Here is a 22,810-nt window from a genome sequence, read left to right as displayed (position 1 = left end):
TAGTAGAAATGACATCACACAGACAAGGAAAAGCAAAACAAGCACATGCTTCTTTTAAGTTTGCAGCAGTTAGTAATGACAAAAACGAAAACAATAAATTATTTTATTATTTTGCACGAACAAAAAGATGCAACAAATATGCACGTTTATGAGCACACGTGTTAGTCCCCCCACGTGTAAAGTTTAATCTAGGTTGTATTAGTACGACATATCACAAATCATTAATAATTTTATTCATGTTATGGAAATGTGACTTTGCGAGTTTAAACAAAATTTTGTTTTCTATCTCGCTCCATCAACTCCCTCATCTGGTGATTAACAAATCACCACACCAGCACTCAAAATTTTGGTAAATTAAATTTATAAGAAATCGATTCAAATTCATTTGTATTAATAAACCTAAAAATCTGTTTCAACATAATCTTTGCAATTAACATGACGCTCTCTATGTAACTCCTGTAACTCGATTTCCCTTTCCTCTTCTTTTCTGAGTTTATAGATTCTCTTCTTTTCCTTCAACTGTTTCTTTCTTTTATGTAACAAACAACCTACTTTAGTCAAAATAAAAATGAATACTATTATAATCAAAGGTGCCAGAATCTTGCCAAGAATTGAACTTCCGATATTATGAAACCAGTTTTTAATTGCTTGAAACCTTTTTGAAAGTTTCCCTGTAAAATCTTCTTCTTCTAAAGGAATTATTTCTGAATGCATTTGTGTAATATTCTTAATATACATTTCAATATTCTTACTTTCATCCGGTATATATGTACAGCAATGTAGGACATGTAAAATGCCACAGACTCCTCCCTCCTTTGCTAGGAGTATGTCTAAAGCAAGGCGATCTTGAATTACCATGGATCTAATTGCAATAACTTCAACATTCACTAATTGAAATCCATCAGCAGTGTCTGTTGATAATCTATCAACTATAGTGGACAATTTTCTGATTCTCCCTGCATTTAGGGTTATACCAACAAAAGGTATTACAGCTTGGAAAATATCTCCCAGAACTTCAGTAAAAGTTTCTCTTTTAGCTCTATTTACATAATTATGAATTTTAAACAATCCTTCTGAATCTCTGTCAACATGAAACACTTTAGGAAAAACAATTCCCACATAACAAGTTCCATACCAATGGTCTGGAAGGTTATAGTAAGCTTTGTCACCACAAACAAAATAAATTCCAGGGAAGATAGGATCTTTTCCACCTTTAAATCCCCAACCTCCCATAATCAGATAAGTATCTTCACAGTTACTTGCACCTACAAAATAATTATCAAAAAGTGTATTATCTCTTCTAATGCAAAGCTTTCCACTAACAGGTTTGTCTATGTGAATTGCAATATTTTCAAGCATTTTGCCATTTAATTTCTCATCCTCTTTTTGCCAGAAGGATGACTTAGTCTGCTTGACTACTTCATTTCTCTTATAAATTGCTCTTCTCTCCTCAACCATATTCAAAAATTTCTTTCCTTCAGCACTTAATTTACATGTTAGATTATTCTTATAAGCATACTCATAAGTGAGTTCGTTAGTAACAAGGAAATATTCTCTCAATTGTTTTGCTTTCTTATGCTTATTTAAAGCATTATCAATCTTAACATTAGCAAAAATCTCATCATAATTTGAATAGTAATATTCTAAACGTCCAGTTTGGTAAAATAAACTAGTTAATACACTACATGTTACAGCATAAGTGAGAGGAAGCATATTATATGTTACTCCCTCAGAAACAGAAGCAGGTAACTTAACACAGACGTAACAGTCTTTTGCATCCATTACCTTTACATATTCACTCAAAAGTTTTGTGAATGTATTGCTTGAAAAATCACCTATTGATTTATCTTGATGAATGTTAGGCTGATGATCAATTACTTTTGCAGATGCACTATGTTTAGTTTGGCTAACCAGAGCTTTGCTTGTTATGTTAACTTTGTGTAATTCTCTATTCATTTCTAAAGGTATAATCACAGCTAGCACCAACCAGAGCAGAACTAAAATGAGCAGACACACCAGAGTCATCTTACAGCATCTTTTAAAAACAGAACATTTTGAAGTGTTCTCCTTAACGTAAGGCATTTTTAGGTTAGTTTTAGCCTCAAAAATAAAAATAAATTTTAAAATTTATATACACCCCCCTTTTAAAATATATTTTTCTTTTATAACCCTAAACAAGATTTCTTCGACCTTATGTCATACATAAGTTTTCTTCAACTAAACAGTTTTTCTTCGACCTTGTGTCAACTAACAGATTTTCTTCAGCCTTTTGCCAATTTAATAATTCTGTACTTTAATCATTGTCACTAATTTCTTGGATTTCGTTTTCTTCTTCACTACTATCATATATGTCTATAACAGGTGGAATTACTAAGTAAGTCCACTCAGGAGACTTGTATTTCTGGTTTGGTCTAATTATTCTCTTCCCTTTTCTCGATATCACTTCAATTTTTCTTCCAACTCCAATTTCTTTTCCTGGACTCTTTTGACTACTTATTTCTTCAACTTGTTCTATTGGCTTTTTGATCAATCTGACTCTCAATCTTCCACCAGGCCAGTAGTCTGCTTTTCTCACGTACTTCTTCTTTGGTTCAGAATTATTTGATTCTGACTTCCAAGTCCTTTTCTTTCCGTTTTCACTTCCACCTTCCACGTCACTTTCTTCAGTTTCGTAGTCTGAAATTTCAATTGACTCAGGAACTTCTCTATTCGGCAATTTCACTCCTTCAGGAACTTCACTTTTTCTTCCATCACTGGTACTCGGTAATTCGTTCTCCTCTTCTTCTTCAATTACCTCTAGCTTCCCAGATTTCGGATTTCTGTTCCTTACTTCAGAGCTTGTTCTCTGCCTTTCGGTACTCTCCTGGTCTGAAACTTCTTTTGGTTCAGCTTCTTTGTCTTCAATAGAGACAACTGAATCCTCAGTTATCTTTCCTTTTAACAGATTCTCTTCACCTTCAGAATCTATTTCAATTATTTCTAAGTCTTTTCTTGTCAGATTTCCATTCACTGGTACAGTTTCCAGATGTCGACTTTCTTGTCGATCTTCAGAATCTGGAATTACTTCGCCTTCTGTTCTATCTTCTGCTTCAGAATCAGAATCATCTGTGGTATCACTTTCAACATCAGAATTCTCAGGAGTTGGTACGGGAATAGTATGACTTGGATGAATCCAGCGCTTCAATCCTCTGCACTTTACAGCATTAGTAGTGATCAAGATTACCTGCCTAGGTTTCTGCCATCTAGGAGATAGACAATTCCTCCTCCGATGTACTTTCGTTCTGACCCAATCGCCAGGTCTCAGATCATGAGTCAAAACTTTTTCATTTGATTGAGCTTCAGTTCCCACCTGATTAGACACAGAAGTTACCATATCAGATAACCTTTTACAGTAATCCAAAATTGCACTGTCATTTATGCTCAACAGTTTACCTACAGGTACAAAAGCTTGCCTCATAACTCTTCCCATTAAAATTTCATGAGGACTCAGACCTGTCTTTTTATCTGGTGTACTTCTTAATGACATCAAAACAAGTGGAAGAGCATCAGTCCACTTAACACCTGTCTCTAGACACATTTTTCCAATTCTGTTTTTGATAGTTCCATTTATTTGTTCAACTACACCTGATGCCTCTGGTCTGTATGCACAGTGTATTTTCTGCTCAATGCTCAAAGCTTCACAAATTAACTTCAACAGTTTGTTATCAAAATGGCTTCCTCCATCACTCTCAATAGTGACTGGAAAACCGTACCTTGGGATGATTTCTCTGAGCATTAGTTTTGCTACTGTAATTGAATCACAATGTCGTGTAGGGAAAGCTTCTACCCATCTTGAGAATAAGCATACAATTACAAGTACATATTTCAAACAGTTGTGTAAGGGCATTTCAATGAAATCTATTTGTAACCTGGTAAAGGGACCACCCTCTCGACCAATTATTCCTGTCCCCACCACTGATTTTCTGTTTGGATTCATTTGTTGGCATGACAAACACCTTTGACAAAAAGATTCTGCAATGGTTCTAAATTTGGTATTGAACCATGTTTCTCTAAAAAGTCTGACCATAGAATCTCTTCCTAGATGTGCAGGACCATGATATAATCTGGCCATGTCAGCAATCAAGCAATTTGGTAAGACTATTCTGCCATCTTTGTAAACCCACACTCCATCTTCTTCACGTGGTCTACAATCTGATCTTAACCATAGGTCTTTTTCTTCATCATCTGCTTCGTTTTGTAAATCTCTAATTTCATGCCATGTTTCTACAACAGTTGTTAGCATTAATGAATTTGAATCAGTTTCTTTACTCCTCTCCCGATTGTATGAATAATTTTTCCTTGCGCAGTACTTTGCTGTTTCGTCTGCGAAGGCATTTCCCTTGGAAATATAATCAGTTCCTCTAGTGTGCGCTGCACACTTGACTATGGCAATTTCTTTTGGCAATTGTATTGCTTCAATTAATCTTCTAATGAAAACTGCATTTTTAATTGGTGATCCTGTTGATGTCATGTATCCTCTCTGTGACCAGAGTTGTCCATAATCATGCACAACTCCGTATCCATACTGACTATCAGTAATGATGGTAACTCTTATATCTTTTGATATTTCACATGCACGAATTAAAGCAATCAATTCAGCCACTTGTGCTGAACGAACTCCTTCAAGACATGATGCTTCTTCAACATCTACAACTGTACAAACTGAGTATGAAGCTTTCAAGACACCTCCTTCGGATCTTAAGCATGAGCCATCTACAAAGTAGACAAAATCCGATTCAGACAAAGGTCTGTCTTTGATGTCTTTTCTTGGTTTTGTGCAGAATTCCATGACATCTAAACATTCATGTTCAGTTTCAATATCATCAATAATTTCAGAATCAGGCAGTAATGTAGAAGGATTCAGATTCAAACATCTTGAAATCGAAACATTATCTGCTCCCAGTATTATTTTCTCATACTTTGTCAATCTGCTACTTGTTAAATGTTGAGTCTTACCTCTTGTCAGTAATATTTCAACTGAATGAGGCACAAAAACTTTCACAGGAAATCCCATAATGATTCCTTCACTTTGTTCAAGGCTGATACTTGTAGCTGCAACTGCTTTCAAACATCCTGGTAATGCTTTTGCAATTGGATCAAGAACTGCAGAGAAGTATGCAATAGGTTTCTTTAAATTTCCATGTCTCTGTATTAATACAGATAATGCACATCCTTCTCTCTCACTGCAATACAGTTCAAAATCTTTCTCATAATTTGGCATACCCAAAGCAGGAGCTTGGCATAAGCTCTTTTTCAGGTTCTCAAAAGATTCTATCTCAGCATCATTGAGAATAATTGGATCTTTTACATCTGATTTGGTCAATCTTTGTAGTGGTTTTGCAATTACTGAAAATCCACTTATCCATTGTCGACAGTAACCTACCATTCCCAGGAACATTCTGACCTGTCTTTGTGTTCTTGGCGGTAACATTGCTTGAATCATTTTTATTCTCTCTATTGTTACTTGTCTTTTTCCTTTTGCAATTCTGTGACCAAGATATTTTACTTCTTGTTTGCAAAACTGTAGTTTTGCTGGGGACACTTTATGTCCTTCTTCTGCAAGGCGATTTAACAGAATTATTGTGTCTGTTACACAATTTTCTCTTGTCTTTGCAGCTATTAACAAATCATCAATATACTGCACCAGCGTAGACCTACCTGGTAAGTCTAAATCTTCTAATGATCTTTTTAACAATTCATTAAAGATTGAAGGACTTTCTGTATAGCCCTGAGGGATTCTTGTCCATCCAAGGGTCTTACCTTGGAATCTGAAAGCAAAAATTTCATAACTGTCTGGGTGTAAGGGAACAGTAAAGAATGCATTGCAAAGGTCAATAACTGTGTACCATTCAGCATCATGTGGAATCTGAAATAGAATTACTGCTGGATTTGGAACTACAGGACAACATGGAATGACAATTTGATTAACCTTTCTCAAATCTTGTACGATTCTAAATGTTCCGTTAGACTTTTTAACTCCCATAATTGGTGAATTACAAGAGCTACTCTTCATTTCCTTTAATACACCTTGCTTGATTAATTTTTCAATTATAGGTGTAATACCTTCAATTGTCTCTGTTTTCATTTTATACTGTGGAGTGTTTGGAAATTCTATCCCCTGTTTTAATGCTATTTTTACAGGATCTACATTTTTCATCAGACCCATCTCATTCCCAGTAAAATCCCATATTTCAGATTTCACTGTTTCTTTTAGCTCTTCAGGTAAATCCTTTTCTTCAATTGCAGGAAACAATTTTGTTTCTTCTGCTTCCATCATCATCATTGTCATTCTGTACAAACCATCTTCCTCCATTGTTTGTAATTCAACTCCTTCAGGAGAACAATATATTCTACAATTCATTTTACATAGGATGTCTCTGCCTAATAGATTTACTGGACTACTGTTACAAACCACAAATCTGTGTTTGTCTCTGTAATTTCCAATTTCAACTGGTACTGGATCAGTTAAGTCTGTTTTAATTTGCTGATTACTTACTCCCACAACTTGGATGGTATCCCCAGAGAGAGGTAGGTTTTCAATTTCCACTGATCTAACAGTAGAACGGGTAGCACCAGTGTCCACTAGAAAAGTGATGTCTACATCATTAACTTTCCCGTTTACATAAGGACCAGACTGGTCAACCTCAAGAGTGGCTCCAACAACACACTCTTCCTCCTCTCTCGGGCACCGTCAGCAATAATCATCAGAATCACTGTCTTGACTTTCTGTTAATAAAAATTGTTGTGAAGCATTTTGCATTTGAACCTTTTGCTGCTTTTGCTGTTTTTGTGGTTTTATTACCTGTTCACATCCCTGAAATCCCACGTTTGGATTATATTTTTGAACTCCCCCACAATTCGGAAAAGGTGGTTGTGGCAACTGGTCTTGACGATTATTCACCTGTTGTTGTTGTTGTTGTTGTAACTGTCGCTGAATATTAAATTCATTTAACCCCTGTTGCATCTGTAGCTGTTGCTGCAGGTTAACACCATTCTGCATCTGTGGATTCAATAAGGGATTCTTTGAGTTTCTAGGAGGATGAGGACACTCGTCCCTCCAATGTCCAATTTCGCCACAATTAAAACAAGGTAATCTTTGTTTCAGCTCTTCTATCTTTGGGCTAAATTTCTTTGGGAAATTATTACCTTTAAACTTTCCTTGTATCTGGTTTGTATTTCCAGTTTGAACAAAATTAGTGTTCTTATTTCTCATGCTGGCAATCTGTTGTTCAGCCACCTTTACCTGAGCCCACATGGCTTTCTCCTTCAGCTTTTTCTGTTTTACTTCTAATTCATCGCTACAATATTTTGCTTTTCTTAGAATATCATCTACAGATAGTGCTTGCCATCCGACAATACTAGTTCTGATCATTTCTCCAATTTCAGGTTTTAATCCATAAACAAATCTATAGATAAAATGACTCATGTCTTTTTCATCTAATTTTTCATAACCACTGTATTGTTTAAAGATTAACAATAGTCTTTCATAAAAAGAATGAACTGATTCTTTTGTTTCCTGTTCTGTTCTTTCTATTTTAACCCAATCAACTTCTTTGGGTGGAATTTTGTTTTTCATCCAAACAATTACTTTCTCATAGAAATCCATTACAAGTGGATTTGGGGCACCTGTTTCTTTAATTCGCTCAGGTTCTGCTTTTGGCCAACTAATAGATATTTTACATTCTGTCCAAAGATCAGATGGGACTACAATGTCAAAAAATCCATCTAAATCAATCCACAGAACTTTTGACACTTTGATAAATCTATCGACTTGCCTGTACCACTCAACTGGTTTCTCCCTCAATTTTGGAAAGTCATTTGTGAATAACAGAATGTCTTGTCTTGACCATGGGACATGAACATATCCTCCACCTGCAACTTCCCTCATTGGAAATTGTTTTGACAATTTTTCCAATCTTTCATCTTCCTTCCTTTTGGTCCATTTCACTCTCCATTTGTTCAGTTCTCCTAGCTTTTTGATATAGACAATCAAATCTTTAATGTGAACTATTCTTCCCATTGAGTTCAAACTCTCAATGTCACTTTCTGAAAAGTCTAATCTGTAATGCTTTGCAAAATTCTTTTGTTTACTTACATCGATTTCAAGTTCTGCAGCTAGATCCTCTAATTGATCATATTTATTTTTCGTTTTCCACTGAATACTTTTGCAAATGAATAGTAGTTCATCATCCCGATAGTAATTTAAACTATCTGGGCCAATTGTTCCAATTATTAATTCTTCAATATTAGCTTTTAATTTGGCCACATCAAGTTTTGGTGTGGTTACCCTAACTTCAGGACTTCCTACATCTGACATAGCACCCATTGGTGTTTTTGGAGATAAATCCTCATTAAAGGTTAAATCAGGCATTCTCGATCTAGAAGTGTTTAATTCAGTCAAGTCTGAATAAAATTTTTCGGCAGGCTTTTGAATTTCTGTATTCAAAGGAATAGTTAATCCATTTTTGTTTGTATCTCTTTGATCAAATACAGGCTGAACAGGACCTATTGTTACTGGAACTGTGACAGCTTCCATGCCTTTTGTCATTCTTTTAATTAATTCTTCTTTAGACCTTAAATATTCATTATAATCAACATCCTCAACATTTCTTGTCTCTCTTGCATAATCTTTTGGAGGTTCCCTTGCTCTTGGAGTCATTGAAAAATTTCTACCTTCATTTTGAGCATTCTCAAATTCTGATCTTCTAGGAGTTTCAGTGATTTCACAATTATTTGGATAAAGTTTAGGAGCTTCACTAATTGGAGGTGCACTCGGTGAAGTTTCAGTAGAAACCACCGGAGTAGACCATGATCTAGGAGGTCTCAAAGGCTGATTAGGCTGTTTCTTTCTAGCAGTTGTATATATTTCTTCCATAACTGCATCCTCAGATTCACTCTCCATAGATTTCCCTGTAGGAGAACCCATTACCATTTCATGAATTAAATATAATCCTTCACTCATGTTTCCCTGTCTCCACATTCGCAATCTATCTTCATGAGTTTCTCTTTTCCATGATGGATTTTTAGAAGGTCTTTTAATTCCACTAGCTTCTCTTTGTAACTGATACATCTCGTCTTCCCACTCAACTAAAGCTTCAAATTGAGTTGGTCTCGGTTTTGGAACAAGAGCATTCATTTTCTCTCGTAAATTTCTTAAAACTCTTACATTAAATGAACCATCATCAGGCCAAGCTAAAACACCGTTGTTTTTAGTATAACGTTTCCAACTGTCGAACCATAAGACAGTATGATATCCGTATTCACCTTCCATGTACGCTGCAGGTGTTTTATACTTATGAAGTAGTTTACCACCTCGCGTTTCGATTTTCTTGTCAGGTGAAAATAAATTCTTAAATTTCTGAAATAATGTTGTCTTTTTCTCAACATGTTTAAAATGATAACTCATTTTTAAGAGTTAAATTTAATTCACAAAATCGTTCGTAAAATATTTCCGGGATGTTCCGCAAAACAACCAATCCGTGCGCGAAACACACCAACAAGCCAATGGCAGTTGAGCTGCGTCACTTTTCAGCTCGACCAATAAATTTGGAGATTTTCCGAAGGACCAATCAGCTCACAGGCTGTCAGACACTCAGGAGCCAATCAGAATACAGCTTGTGACGTAGGTCACCCAATCCCAGCGCGGCTCTGTGACGTACACAGCAGCTGCGGTTTCTCGCTTCTCACTCCTGGCGCTTACCCCTCCTTCACAAAATCTTTTCACAGCGCCATTTTAAGGACACTTTTCAGTGTAAATTAATTCTTAACAATGACTATAAAAGACAACATCTGTTCGTTTCACTATTTAGGATAGTTTACATACATTCAAGTATCCACACTTCGGAATAGACGGCGCTATTCACACTAAGGATAATATTCAATTGTCAGTAGAGTAACCTTACCCCACCCTTCTAACACGTATAATTATGAACTCGCTTTGCTCTGAACCCACCGCGAAGTGAAAGTTCTAAGAGTTCCACTTGAACATAAAATACAATTCAAACTCGCACTTTTACACGGAAAATTCCCTAAATTCAAACACACATGAAATCCGTACAGGACTCTCACCTGTTTATAGAATTCATGCACCGTTAGCAAAATAACGACGTTATCCGTACAGGGCTCTCACCTGTTTATAGATATGAAACATGTACCCGTACAGGACTCTAACCTGTTTATAGATAATCATGTACCGACGTTAATTTTACCCTTCACTCAAGCTCGGATATAACTAATACTCTCATCACAGTGAGTTTTATGGAAGGCGCTTTGTCCCTATTCTCATGCTGCTTTGATTTCTTAGAAAATCCTCACTATACAAGATTCAGACCTAGCCCTAAAACTGTGCTGCTCGGCGACAACACTATGGTACACGGCGATACCTCTTGTGATACTCGGCGATATCACTACAAACAGAACAGATGGCTTGCGTGACTAATTTCTCGCCACACAATCTATACCGGTATAGCTTACAGATAGGCACGAAAAACGAACTTAACAAGTGTTAAAACATCGATCCTATTTCCATACCATGACGTAACCCTTAGCAACCAACATATTACCTTGGTTACCTCTTAGCAACCATCAATTTCTGCTACCAGAGAATTGATCCAGCGGGCTATAGAAAATATATCATAAACTACGCTACCCAACTTCATAACCTATAAACAAAATTCTATACTAAATATGGACCCATTTATGAACCTGATATATTTTGGGCCTACTGAATCAGGTGGTCAGAATAAATCTATATACACATTATTTACACACTATATACATATTTATATATTTGCAGAAAAATATTGTCATTAGAATAAAACCCAACCATTTAAACGACCACCATAGGTGACGTGATCTAGCTAATGGTAACCTATACTTCTAAATAATCAAGACCAGCTTGTTTGTCAAAAGTAAGATTTTATTTTCTAAATTATGGTATATATGTTGTAAGTTTTATAAATGAAATTTATTTGCAATAAAGCAAGCATGATGGTAAGAAATATAAGAAAAATACAATTTAAGCAATTGAATCAATTTTAAAGAAATTATATAAAGTTTAGCATTTCTAAAACCTATTTCCCTAACTGAGCTAAATAGACAGAAATTAAAGTAAAGATCTTTGAGGATTCTTACGTGCTCCACGCAAAGTCCAGCAGCACATCACCCTCATCGGAAAGTCAGAAAGCAGCAGCCAGCCCAACCCTAAGGGCATGACTTTTTATACCTTTCTACGCTAACTAAACTAGCAAAGGAAAGTTTTCAGAAATCCTCGACGTCCCATTGGCTAAGAGTGACAAGTGACATGTCACCCGATTCTTAAAAAGTTCCACAAAATCATGTCTTACAAAGACCATTGTCTCTTCCACGTGAAGCCAGAAGCTTCCTGCGATTGCAACTTTGTATTAAGTCATCCTCGCAGCTTCCATAGTCGTTCAGTACAACTTCCGCGGATGCCAAGTTAAGGACTGACAAAAAGTTCATTTTCGACCTTGGCCATGTCCGACAGAATGATGTCAGCTCATCAGTTTTTGCTTTGTGAATGCAGCTTCAATAATCGTTTTAATTCAGAATGGGCGTCTCGTGACTTTCTGCAGAATTATAGATCAGCTCTTTTTCTGCGGCTCAAATAACTAGGCCCAAAAGCAGGCAATTTATGTTTTCTAGTATAAAACAAACACAAGAAAAGTATTAATGTAAGAAATAAAGTATATTCTGTATCCACCCCATGGTTTACTAATTAATTAACCCACCCGATTAATCAAAATGTTACCTAGCTAATGCAAACAAATAAAGCAGCGTTCATATTTACCAGTCTCCGTTTTTCTATGAGACCCATATGCACCTAGAATAGTAGAAATGACATCACACAGACAAGGAAAAGCAAAACAAGCACATGCTTCTTTTAAGTTTGCAGCAGTTAGTAATGACAAAAACGAAAACAATAAATTATTTTATTATTTTGCACGAACAAAAAGATGCAACAAATATGCACGTTTATGAGCACACGTGTTAGTCCCCCCACGTGTAAAGTTTAATCTAGGTTGTATTAGTACGACATATCACAAATCATTAATAATTTTATTCATGTTATGGAAATGTGACTTTGCGAGTTTAAACAAAATTTTGTTTTCTATCTCGCTCCATCAGTACTCACTCTTGAACCAAATGTTTTACTCAAAACTTCTTGTTTCTCTTCTTTATAAACGAATCCACACACGGAATGTTTTGCTTTTTTTTCAGCTTTCTCATATTGACACTGTGCCCATCCGGACCTCTTCATGCAAATACGACAAATGCAAAACTCATCACAACCAATGTTTATTTGATAAAATCCCAATGCATTTCGGGCTTAGAAGCACCCTTCGTCAGGGGTCACTACAAACGACAATAAAGACAAATACCTATTAGTCATTGAAACATCAGCACTCGTAATATGTTTGATTTAACAACATAATCTCATTTTAAATTAAACACGGTATCAAATGCTTATTTATATAGAGTAGTACAATGGAAAGTAGCAATCATGGTATGTTCATCTTCAACTCTTTATAAAATGCTCCCCCCATCCCACTGGCATATATAACAACATCACTGCTTAACACCCTCCCTTCCTCTATAACCATCGCATTGTCCCCGACATACCCACATAAACATTCAACTTCCTCCCCACTCCTCTCAACGCTCCTTCTATACAGTCTGAGTCACCTCCCTATTTTAGCAAACTTCTTCTGAAAAAACAATCACATTACTTTATTCATAACCTTCTTCCCTTACCCTTCGTTATCATCAATGCCCTGTGACTCAACACCATTTATAGCTGTTGCCCGTACCTGCCTAAGGATGGCATTCAGCAGTGCGTTTGGTGGGGACAAAATGATGCCCCCAAAATATGCATTTCCCATGAGGTCTACATGTCCTCACTTGCCTTCCTCGCCTCAGGGTAACCAGTGCTTACTCAGCTATGGCACCCAGGGACCATGGCTGATACTGCATGGAATAAATATTATATAGCATAGTGTAACTGAGATAAGGACGGCTTGGCTATTATTGATATTTTCTGCTTCGTTTTGTAGGTACAGACCTGTGGTGATCAACAATGCCTTCACTGGGTAAGCAGTTCCACCTGCAGAGAAGACAACAGTGATTTCAAATCTTTAAAAAACATTTAAATATAACGAAAACTGGAATGTTAGGTGACTCACCAATACTGCAGGTTGTATTTGCGGTTATGCTTGCTGAACACAGTGTTAGACAAGGAAGGCATGTTCAGTCTGATTCAGATAGAGAGAAAATGGAAACTCGTTTATTCGTCTTAATAAATCTATACAAAATCCTTGCAAACCCACAGGTCTGTAGGATGCAAACCAGATGTTTTTTTAATGAATTCCATGATCTTTACCTAAAGTAATCACATGACATGTTTGGGTCCTATTTATATCTCACATTGTCTTAAATATATCCGTCTGTGAGTCAATTATGAGGCAATAAGATTAAAATGGCATTACAAAGACGAAACAACCACTTTCACAATTCAAACAACAATTGTCTAATGCCAGTGCTCCAAAAAGATCCACCAAAATATAAATGTCTGACTAACTCAATTACACATGCTTGCCATATGTAGTACTAATCCTGAAACGTAAACCCACATTCATTCTAAGTCATTTCCAAGTCATGTCAACTTACACTTAGGACAGAAACTACATGATTTATACAGATCCTAGCCATAATCTGTGTATGTTATCCAAATATAATTTACATTGTTTAACCTTATTTTCAAACATAAAACATTTAACCCTACACGACACTCGTCAGGAAGCCAGCAGCTCTCCTGTTGCAGAACGCTTTTAAGGCATGGTGCTAATATGGGTACAAACAATGGAGTCCTCCTCCTTTGGAAATAAGGTCCAACACTGTCTCTTTATGTAATGAGCCATGTGGCTCTATTACTTTCTAGTGCTTGGCCGATAATGTGGCAGGAAGTGGGCTGAACAATACCTGTTGTCTTATTAGTTGTATCTTGAAAAATGTCAGTAGTCCAAAAAATGTGGCACTGATATAAACGTCACCAGGAACTCGACACCAGTCCTTATGTGGTTACAGCTCTGCTGCGTTAGTTACATGGGTTTCGGAGTTACAAGGTTTCATCGAGAAGATACATTTTTAGCATTTGTTCTGGAGTCATATGAATGATTACATGTATGTCCAACAAATGCACCGTTTACTTCTTTTTCACAAAAGTTCACAATGCTCCACTTGGCTAACAATTTGACCTCTCTTTGATAGTGCACTGACTGTAGTGTTAACAGTGCTTAATTTGAGCCAGTGGTGGCCTTCATTTTTGAGGAATGGCACTAATGTTTCCTCATTAGTCATTTACTGAGGGCATGAGAGAAAAAGCCCACTAAGGGGAAAGAAGGAGGAAGGGAAAGATTAAAAAACACCACAAAGGGAAAAAGCAGGAACCCGTATGAATGAAATAAAGTGGCATGGATTGTCTGATAATGGATTAAAGAGGCATGAGGGGAATTCAAGACTACGCATCCTTGTTATTCGGTGCACTGACAATTAATCGCCCCGGCTGCAGGATTCTGAGCAGAGCTTGGGCCACCGGCTCTCTTTCTTTTACAAATGAAGCGCTGTATAAAAATATGGCCAACATTTGTAACTAAACAAAATAGTTGTACTCTTGTTAAACTGGTTTAGTAGTATTAGAAAACTGTTAAAAAAAGTTGATTCATAAGTGAACACAAAAAACTCGAATTTTACTCACCTAAATAAATCAGCGTAAAAAATACAAACGGAAAAATCCATTGCATAATAAAAAAAACGAATAAGGTCTAAATAGTGGCCAAACTGTCTAATTTTGACCACAAAGGTATTAACCTTGTTCACTTGTGTGTCCCCTGTTTTCATCTGAAGAGCCACTGGGATAAATGTTTGAATACAAAATCATGGAGCATATGTACAACAAAGTGACGGAGTGCAGTGACAATCACTGGCAGGATGGGATGGTGGAGCTGGGCACAGCCTCACTTGCAACTAAATAGGCTTTGCCCCGCCTTCACACAAAGGACTTGCCACACTGAATTGTTCATGCAGCCAGCTTGGAATCAGGGAAGGGGAGGCTGGAAACTTCAAACACTTTATATGGAATTCTCCAGCAACTACTCTTACTTCAAAGAAGTTTATAAAAATAAGATCCTCAGACCCACTCTTCAGTTCACTTTCTAGATTTGTAAAATGACTCTCAGAGGACTGCCTCCTGCTGTGTAATTCAGAGGGCTGCTTAGCTGCACCTGAAAAACTGCTCTGCTGCCTCAAACCTGCCTTGAACCCCCTTGGAGGTTTCCCCTGATGCTTGGGCCTGTTCCATCTCTTCAACTCAGGACTACCATGTGACTCAAGGGCTAGTTGGCTGGCCTTATGATCAGAGTCTCAGGGACAGAAAAGGCTACAACCACCTTCATCCTGTACCTAGACCCAGACTGAGTGAGTCCTAGCCCCCAAGTGGTGTTCATTTGGTCCTGGACCTGTGGCAGAGGTTTTAAAGGTGCCCAGATATCCTAAATCCAAAACCTGGGACTTATAAAATATTTGGCTAAAAACTGCTCTGAGAACCAAGAAGAGACACGGACCAACCTGCTTGCCTATCTGCTTAAGTGTATTGCTACTCAGCCTGACATTGTCGCAGCTCCCGCTATGTTCTTCTCCTCAGTAGTAAATCCTATTCAGCGGTTCTTTGCCAAAGGGGTATACTGCCTTGTGGAACTCTCATCGGGAACAAACTCTAGCCTTGTCCAGCTGGAGATTTTTGACTTCCAAAAAAGAGACTAAGTCGGAGCAAAGAAATCTTTACTGTGACCAGGTCCATCACTGTCGGACATATTTTTTTTATTTTGACTCGGTCTCGCACGGTTAGATGTTTGCGTCTGATGCTTTGATCTTTTAATTTTTGCCTTAAAACTGTACGAATTTGCAGCTGCGATTCTACTGATTGAATTTTGGCATTTTGGTGTCAAAAAATTTAATAAAACGTACTCATTTTTCTAAATTGATGTGGGATTTTTCTTGCAGTTTGTTTTCAATTTATTACTGTTTGTGTGCAGCATAAATACTTTACGCATTGCCTCTAAGTTAAGCCTTACTGCTTTGTGCCAAGCTACTAGAGGGTTAAGCACAGGTTAACTTAGTGACTTTAGTGGTTTATGCTGACATGGAATGTGGCTGTTGCGTGAGCAGGGTTAACACCTCATGCAATGACCATCCAATTTCTCACATTGATGACCAGTGGTGGGGTCCTGTACTTGTGTTTGTGCAGTACCATGCAGTAATTTGTGTATAACTTAAATCCTATATAAATAATTTGACACCAGATCGGACCTATTTGTGAATTATTCTTTGTTTTCCATAGGCCGTCTTCTCCTTTTACTGAATGGAAGTGCCTCACCGCCCTTGTTGTGCCATGGAGATGGAGCTGCACAACATTGACAACCTCACCAGGGTGAATCTGCAGAGACTCTACAAGTAAAGGGGGTTGAAGGTAAGACAGAAGGCCACAAAGTTGGACCTTCAGATAGCCCTCAGAGCCTATGAGGACATGGTGTCAAGACCCAACATGGTAGTCACGATTTTCTACGGAAACTCCCAGGAGCAGAATGCTGACTTTTTCCCAATTCCCTAAGCAGGCCTTCCCACGAACTCCTGAACAACACATGCTCGCGTGAACCCTGCCTAGGGAAAGGGGAAGGGGACAATGAAGAGACTGCCTCACTTTTCCTTGGTTCACTCTACTGCCTTCTTCTACTCTCTTCTGGGTATTTTTCTCTTCTGGTATTCTTCGTCGTGAACTGCAAGTTAATGACAGAACACCATTAAACCACTTTCTACACTCTACTGAATCTCCATGTACCTTATTTTCAATGTATACTCACTTACCCTGTAAGCTAATTGCTCAGGATATATCCCTCCTTTTTTCAATGATAGTGTAGATATTGTCTGCATCTCTGGTATTTGGTGGGTGACCATTACCCATGTCCTTGGAGCAATCAGATACTTTTTATTTACTTTCTCATAACTCAGCGCAATTGGTACCCAACCATCCTTGTTCTATTGTATCTCTAAGCTAAAGGCTTTAGCTTCTCTACTTTATTTCTGAAATGGAAATGCTTCCAAAATATATTTATATTTTTGTCTCTCTTTTTAATGTCTTGCTTATTACGCTGTTTTTGATTTATTTGCCTTGCGTTTGCATTTTACACATTGTTATTGTTATTTTAATTTTTCCCTGTTTCTTTTACAGTCTATACTTGCGGTTTGATGACTTTAGGGGACTAGCACTAACTGGATACTACAGGATTTTCAGGTAAGCTTTATCGCTTCAGTCCTTTTCTCCTTCTATTCCTTAAATTTGAAATATTGTTCAGTGTCTCAAATTCCCTAACTAACTGACCGACGCTTCTGAATAAGAACAAAGCTCTAAACTGGTAACTACGCTTGCTTGAGAAATAAACACTACTCTAACCTCTGGACTAGCTAAGTGCCTGCACGGGAGATACACACTCAGACATGAATGTTGGTGAAGCGCTCGGCTCTGAATTCCCCCGACGCACTTCACAGCCGAGTCTGTCCTCGCGCCTTCAACCACCCATGAGAGACTAGACCAGCAGCTCTGGTTGCATTCACCCACCTCCTACGGGCCGTTCCGTACACCCTGCAGCCGGTTGCAATGATTCTGAGCCTCTTACGGGCAGGTATTACAGGGGGTGGTGGTTGCGCAATGAGCAGTGTTGGTCCTTGGTGGCGGTACCATAACACATGGATAGCATGCTCGCTGACCCCAGGGTGTCCGAGAAGGTTTATGGGTGTACTCCCAAAATGGGGGTCAGGGTTCCCACCAGAAGAAGAAGGTGGGGAAAACCTGAGTTATCATACAGCTTCAAAACAGCTGACAGTGGAAAGGTACCCAGTCTCCATTCTGACCAGAAACAAGAAAACTGGTAAATGTGTCCCTTAAGTGCTATGACAGTTTCCCATTTGGGCACACCAAGGGTGATGTCAGTTCCTCAAGAGAGCACAGCCCCCCAGTGGTAGGCATAACCCCGGATTGGCCATTGTAGTGTTTTAGGATGAGATAGTCACAGCTGAGGTTACCCTTGCATCTGTGGGTGACAGTGAGATGGTTCCTAAAGCCCACATGCCTTCAAATGCTTCCAAGTACTGCCAACGTGGCACCATTACTGGGAAGGTGGTAGGAGCTATTAGGGACACAAGAGCCCATATGAGTTCTGCCAGGTGTCATCTGGTGTCCTCAGAGCAGGTGAAACCTAATACACTTCACCAGGTTGTATTAGCAGATAACCATGAGAGTCCTGGTTCCCTTTGAATGGGGAATCTCAGGTTCTTTAGGACATCTGTCAGCCATTCTATGCCTGCAGAGTGTTTGAATGGTAATGATCTGGATCACACTACTCCGAAGGAAGTGGAGCTCAGATAACACCTGGAAATGTTGGAGTTACCTGAATGGTTCTGTATGACCACAAGGTCCATGACAGCCTAGGAGGCTAGTCAAGGAGACCTGGAGCCTGGAAGAATGGCCCAGGCACCTGCCATGAAAGGGAAGGGCAGCGGGCTTGGGAAACCAGCTTCTGAAACTCCCACGGTACAGGTGGATGGGGTGCCCGAGGACGCCGCCTTGGAGCCTACCTGGGATGACATTGCCTCCCTAGAGTACCTACCTGAGCTTATTGGATGGCTTGCTGGGTGTGGGCCTACCAGGGTGGAGTTCTTCAAGGCACAGAAGGAGTGCCACCCCTAGAGGGCACGAGGCAGCAGTATGTAGTCCAGGCAGCTGGTGACACCATTGGAGATCACCTCATATATTGGAAGAATTACCTCATGTGCATGGGGCAACACATGTCAAATTGTCTCCCAGTGCTACAGGGCCTTCCTACTGGGACTGGCTCATGAAATTCCCCTGGCAGGACATCTGGGGCAGGACAAGACCTTTGCCAGACTTGTCCCTTACTCTTAATGGCCCTAGATGAACATATCCTCAGAAACATTCTTCAGACATGCCTCACATGCTTGGTCGGTGGGAAAACAGGGAAAAAGCTGAAGGATTCCCTGAATCCCTTACCAGTCATTGGTACCCCTTCGGAAGGGTGGGCATGTTTGGACCCTTGGGCCCCAAAACTGCCTTAGGCAACAGGTTTATTCTGGGTTTGGTGCACCATGGCACTAGATACCCAGCGGCAATTCCTCTGAAGTCTGTGACTCCACCCAACAGTGGCTAAGGCCCTGATGGGGATCTTCACCCGGGTAGGGTTCCCCCAAGGAAGTGGTGTCTGCCAGGGACACCACCTTCATTGATGTCTACATTAAGTTAATGTCCATTTGGAAGGAGTGTAGGGTAACCTACAAATTCTCCACACACTTGCATCCTCAAATCAACGGACTTGCTGAAAGATTCAGCAAGACCTCAGGGGCATGATTATGGGCCTACATGAGCCTATGAGGTGGAAGTACAATATCCTCTTACCATACCTGCTTTTTGCCTACAAGGAGGCACCACAGATGGCAGCTGGGTTCAGCCTATTTGAGCGTCTTGATGGACACCCTGTTAGGAGTTTCCTCAGTCTGATGCAAGCCCCCAAGAACCCCTTCCCAGGATGTTTTAGCTACATGCTAGACCCCAGAAGCCAGATGACCAAGTTCTGGGAGAAGGCTTCTGAGAACCTTGGGGCTAGGCAGGCACCAATCCACCCCACTCCACTCTGGTCTACCCTACACCACATTACTCCAATCCCCCACTCCATTTCAATCTGCCCGACTACACTCAATTTACCCCACTCCCATCTGCCCTAATCCACCCCACTCCACTCTACCCCAGTCAACTCCACTCCACTCCAATCTTCCACTCACCACTTCAATCTACCCCACTCCACTCCAATCCACTCCACCCCAAACTAACCCATTCCAATCTATTCCACTCTGTTTTACCCCACTCTATTCTACCACACTCGAGTCTACCCCACTCCAGTCTACCACACTCCAATCTACTCCACCCCAATCCACTCCATTCCAATCTATGCCAATATACCCCACTTTACCCCAATATACCCCACTCAACTCCAATCTATCACACTCCACTCCAATCAACCCCACACTTTCCCACTCAAATCTACTCCAGTGTACTACAATCTATCACACTCCAATCTACCCCTCTCTACCTCATTCTAACCACAATACCCCACTCCGCTCTAACCCAATCTGCCCCACTCCAATCTACCTAACTCTACCTCAATCTACCCAACTCTACCCCGCTCCACTCTACCCAAATCTTCCCCACTTCACTCTACCCCAGTCTACCCCACTCCAGTCTACCCCAATCTATTGCACTCCAATCTACCCCATTACAGCCTATCCCATTCTACCCAATCCACACCACTTACTTTTTGCCATGTCCAACAGTAGCCACGCTGGTGTACAGCATGGATAAAACACATTGCCAAAGCCAGTAGCTCTTGTATAGGTGCGACCTATTGGCTTTGCCATCGCTTATTTTACTTACAATTACCTCTCCATTTTCTTTAGATCTTATGTTTTGTCTCTCTTTCTGCCCTACGGCGCTGCCTCTTCCTGTAGTCTTAGACAAAGTGATCGAGTGATTGAGAACATAGGGGTGCCAGGATGAATGCAGCTGGGGCATTGGCCCAGGTTAGCCCCACTCAGGTGAAGCCACTGCAAAAATCTCACCACCCCTTGGCCATCATCATAAACCGAACACACCAATACATAAGTGCGTGTCTTTTCCAGTCTGTAAATCAGAATAATCCAGATAGGAAAAAAACAGAAAAAAACTATTCACAAACTTTTTTTATTTCTACAAATACATTTTCAAGTTTAAAAATGTTGAAATTGTGTAGGAGTTAAATGAGTGCAATTCGCAAAAGGTTTGCAATGCCACCACACAGGGCTGGTTTTAGCACTCGTGGCGCCTGGTGCGATGATCATTTTTAGCGCCCCCGCACACAATGACCGCCTCCTCGGATTCTTTTACTACCACTGGGCGAAGGTGCCCCTCATCTCTTAAATCATAAGTTATTACTAAAAGAGCGCCCACCCCCTGACCTCCGCACCTCCTGCACACAGGTCCGCGCCCAGTGCGGCTGCACTAGTAGCATTGCCCTAAAGCCGGCCCTGCTGCCGCATAACTTGCAGGTTCTGTCTTAGTCGATCGGTAAAAACACGTTTCTCTCCCTTTCTGACACATTTTCCCAACACACATTATTCAGAATTATTCAAGGCAATAACAGGAAGGATTTGCGGAGAACAACATCAAATCCATTTGCTATTTGCGTCTAACTCAGAATCCAAAACCAGGCGCCGGATAACAGATGTAACACTGTAGTCGGAATGACTCCAGAAATGTGCTTAATTTGTACTATGCATACATTATACTTCCTCAGGCGGCAAACAAGTGGAAAAAATGTGCCTGAAAAAATGCTTCCTACTCCAATATTACCTTTTTTTGCACGTGCATAATGGCAGCATTAAGTGGCCAAAGACAACCCACATGATCAGAAAAGGGAAAATCTCATTAAAAAGTTTGCTGGTTGAGGAGCAAATAACTTTTCAGAGCTCAGAGCTTGTGCCACAAAACTTATTATAGGCTTAATGTATTTGTGATATGACCCTTATTTAGTCTTTGGTGGACGGGATGATCTGCCACAAATGTGGCGGATAAGCTGTTGTAGGCTGTATTGCAGTTATAATTAATATCTGTCACATTTGTGATGAATTTCCGGTTGCCAAAGCCACGATGTGGCAGGTACCAACATCCACCAGTAGGTGGCGCTGCCTCCAAATGTTTACTTGGATATGTTCATAATCTGAATGAGGTGCACTTGCTGTTGGAAAACCAGAGAGGGATCTGCTTACATTTATGACCCGGACTCTGCAAAAAAAATCTGAGATTGGTTATCAGTTGCGCCTCTTTCAAACGGGCATATTTCAGGAATTGTACTGTGACGCTTCCTCCACTGTTGTGCACGTTAAAAAAATGCAGATGTATTCAACTATTATGCATGCATTTGGCCAGAAGCAAGGTAACAACAGCTTAGAAATTTTTACAATGAATGTGGGCATAATGTTAATTTTTCTTGTGATTAATAAATATTTTGCTTTTCATTTTATAAAATCAATAAGCACATTTTTTCTGGCAGCTATAGAAACATTTTACAGCTAGAATGGAGTTTTTTGTGAATCTGCTAATCATATTTAAGGCAGAAATAAAGAAGATTTGAGCACCAGATGATCAGTTTCAGCAACCACCTGAAGCTCAGTACCAGCAGAATTGTTTTATTCCTGTTTTTGCTCTACAAAGCTGGGGTAAAACCTTAGCAGAATTCATCAGTAATAACCAATATTTGTAAAACAATGATTTTGAGTGCAACTAAGGAAACCAATGCGAATCAACAAGCACAAAATTGCAGTACTCGTAAATGCTTCAGAGATCTCGAAAGGCGTGCCTCTTATGTTTTTCTACATATAGTAGCTGTTAGGCATTTAGAATGCTGTGGCCTCTATCTATGCTTAGTTTCTGTTGCGTTGCCTAGGCATTCATGTTTGAAAGCTAGATTGTTTAGGTTTGCACATGTATAGAGTACAAAACCTGTAACTAAAATAATACAGTCTGTGTTATGTTATTAGTGTTTGTGCTCCAAAGTAAAGGTTTTCCTCTACTTGTCGCACTTGTATGAAAGTTCTT

Source organism: Lissotriton helveticus, chromosome 9 (genome assembly GCF_964261635.1).
Source record: "Lissotriton helveticus chromosome 9, aLisHel1.1, whole genome shotgun sequence".
Classification (NCBI taxonomy): Eukaryota; Metazoa; Chordata; class Amphibia; order Caudata; family Salamandridae; genus Lissotriton; species Lissotriton helveticus.
The sequence above is the reverse complement of the archived record's forward strand: the minus strand, read 5'-3'. Positions refer to the sequence as shown.